This window comes from Bactrocera latifrons, unplaced genomic scaffold, assembly GCF_001853355.1.
Source record: "Bactrocera latifrons isolate USDA-ARS-PBARC rearing strain unplaced genomic scaffold, ASM185335v1 scaffold_737, whole genome shotgun sequence".
Taxonomy (NCBI): Eukaryota; Metazoa; Arthropoda; class Insecta; order Diptera; family Tephritidae; genus Bactrocera; species Bactrocera latifrons.
The window spans coordinates 51938-55281 of record NW_017537420.1 but is presented as its reverse complement, the minus strand read 5'-3'; the positions used below and the strand labels follow the sequence as shown (position 1 = coordinate 55281).

General features: G+C 31.8%; 1 pseudogene; it reads right to left on the bottom strand.

Annotated features, from left to right (window-relative positions):
- Window positions 1–2006: 2006 nt before the first annotated feature.
- Window positions 2007–3344, bottom strand: part of LOC108976181 — a 1655-nt pseudogene continuing 317 nt past the window's right edge.

Genomic DNA, 3344 nt, shown 5'->3' with positions numbered 1-3344 from the left:
GCCACGTAGCGAAAAGAAGAAACGACTGGCGCGCTGTTGTTAACTCGGCTATAATCGCGTAAGCGGTGTCTACGCCAATCAAGAAGAAGAAGAACTAGCCACTTGGTACGGGTTGCCCCAAATATTCTACTACTAAAACGTTCAAATATTTTTCGATTATTTAAATTTCTAAACATTAAATTTAATCAGTTTTGTCCAAAATATTAATTATTGTATCAATATATTATTAAATGTTTCCAATTTTATAAAAAAAAATATTTATTTCCATAGTTACCTTGATCTGTGATTTTGAAATGAGAATTTTAGCGATTAGGTTTGTACGCTTATTACCAATATTTTTTTGTTTGTTTTGGTGTACCAGGTATAGGACCCTTCTTTCCACCACTATTCCTTTATAGGATTTTTAATAAGAATTTCGCTGTGGGTTATTTTGAATATTTTGTAAATATTATTTATTACTTAGCAGATTTTTTTGAATATTATTGTTGTTGTTCGTGAATTGTACCTGATTTTTTATATTAATTTTTGTTTTTGTTAAAATTAACACAAGCCGATTGTTATGACTTGTATTGTTAATGTTTACAATGGAATTGTACCCGATTTGTTTATATTTATTTTAGGTTTTGTTTAAATAGTTTCCAGTTATATTTTTAATGTAATTAATATTCATGAATTGTACCTGACTTGATATATTCAGTTTTGTCTTGTCATAGTTTTTATAACAAATACAATAGATTGATTTAAAACTGTATATATAAAAAAAAAAGTCAAAATAGGCCTCCTGGGGAACCGAACACCCAAAAAAGATCGGTAGCGCGCCTACATTGCAACCTGAGACGTGGTGAGGAAGAGCAATAAATATCCAATAAACTTTTGTTTCAAAACTATTTTTGAAAGTTTTCATTAATGTTTTCCGTTGCAAATACTTTTTCACAAAAAAGTTGACCACCTACATTTTAATTACACCTYTGTGCCTAAAAAAAGCAGATTTCGATCAGGTGATCTCAGCTGTGAAAAATTCTTGGAAAACAGCTGACTCTTTTGTTACTTGTAGCGTTATACAATGGTTTATAATAAGGAATGTACATATATAGCAAGACAAACACACATAATGCTATACATTCCGTATACATACAGCTATTGTTTAAGTAGACAAACAGACAACCGCGGCGCCCAGTTTTTATAATAAGGGATGCATATAGCAATACAAATACAAGTGGTACCAAACTTAATACTACTTTTGTAACAATACTGTTTTCAATATTTGGTACAAAGTTTATTGCTGTTAGCAAAAAAATTCATTATACCTCCATGATATAGATATATATGCTATATATTTTTAAGCGTTAACTTGTTCAAGGACAAATAGGAAATTATATTTGATAATGAGTGGACCATAATAATATCATAATAATTCGTCTGAACAGTAAAACACAATTTTTTATTGTAAGATAAATCAAGAGATAATTATATAGCAATTTTCTATATTTTAAGTATAGAATTTTGTAATCTCAAACTACATACACGTTTTATATGTCAGAATTGAGCTATACGCCGGCGGTCAGGAATCCTACTCGTTCCCAAATGGACTGATTATCCAAACAGATTTATCACATTATTTTTTAGTTCTAAGCTAAGTTTTTAAATAAAAAGGATTCTTCAAGAAATTATTTTTTGAATTTGCAATATGTATATACTAGTAAAAAGTAGTTTAAATTAGCTTACGCAACACTATTTTGCCATGCTTAATAGCAATACTGGCATAATATTTAAAAAAAAAAAAATGATTGTTCGAAATATATTACGTTTGAAATTATTTAAATAGATAATAACTTGTTTGGCCCAAATAAAAATATAATTCAAATTTCTTACTTTCTAATAGAGGTTCATTATTAGCCAAATTACATTTATTTGTTTTTTAAATTTTAAATATCAACTTGAACACCATTCATAATCGACCATAATTCACTGGATGTAAGGACGAATTGTAATTAGCGTATATGCAAAAGTTTCTTTTTCAAATCGCTGCTTGGTCACCAACGCCGCCAACTTTCATTTGATGAGTGTTGTTTGTTATTTGCTTGGCTGTTGTTGTTAGCGTTGTTGCCATTATAGTTGTTTTATGCAAACATACGTAGTTCTTCCAGATGTCCTATCGGTTTTGGTGAAGCTGGTTCCTCTCACTCTCCCAATTCGGTATCATAGCAGCACGATATGGTCGCAATTCCCATGGTACTTCCTCTTCCATGGAGGTCAATTGTGCACCCAAACGACATCGGTAATACATTCGCGATCGATACGTTCCATATGTAGCTCACCAATAGGTTGTCCAGGACAGATAAGCTCAGTGAACTTGGCTTTCACTAGGAAGGTAGGATCGTAATGCACGTCTTAACGACTATTTCAGCTTTGCGCATAACAAGATGGAACCAGTCAATTAATTCGCTCAACTGGTAACGCTTTGATCTGCAAGCTGGGTGTTGAGTGTTTAGCATATTAGAAAGTATGTAAATTTAATTTTGCTCAAAACCTACCCAACAGCTTGATAAACCTGACCAGCAGTATCGGGATCCTTAGTGCAATTGACAATAGCCTGTGCAACATCTGAACAGCACATTCACCGTAGTATTTGCTCTTCAAAAAGTTGCCTACCCCCTCAAGCACAAAGYTCATTGGTTTGGGACTAGCGTTTAAGACAGATAAATAATCAAACGTTGTACACCAGCTTCTTTGCTGATTCTACTAAAAAAAAAAATAGATGGTAAATCTTTTGAAATAAAGTTTAATTTTAGCTAACGTAGCAATGCAACATGAACCTACCACGACCACGTCGTTGAATGCAAAATTTTGTCTCGAATTCAGGACCACCTAAGTTGATAACTACATTCAAGTACTTCACAGCATCTCGTATCGCTTTTTCATCTCTTAAATCACAAAATTGGAACCTGACCCATTACGCAGCAATATTGACGAAGCTATGTTTAGTTATGTCGATCTATTATTTATCTTCCCAATGGAAATTAGCAAACACTTGTTCCAGATTCAAATAACTAAATAAACCATAGCAAAGATTGTTCCATTAAAGAAATTCAAACAAATTGTCTCTCAAAAACCTTCGTTATGTTGGGAAAAWAGAAATATGGCTGTGAATGAGTATATTCTGGACCCCATTATTCGGCATGGTTGCTTATTTGTTCGTAACATTTTTCTATGTTGAACATTTGTTAACTTACCACAGTTAAAAATACGCTTAAATAAACAACTTAATTTTTCATGTGTTTGCTCATATTATTCTCATCTTTAAGAATATCTATTAAAATAAAAATATTTTCTTTTGAAAATAT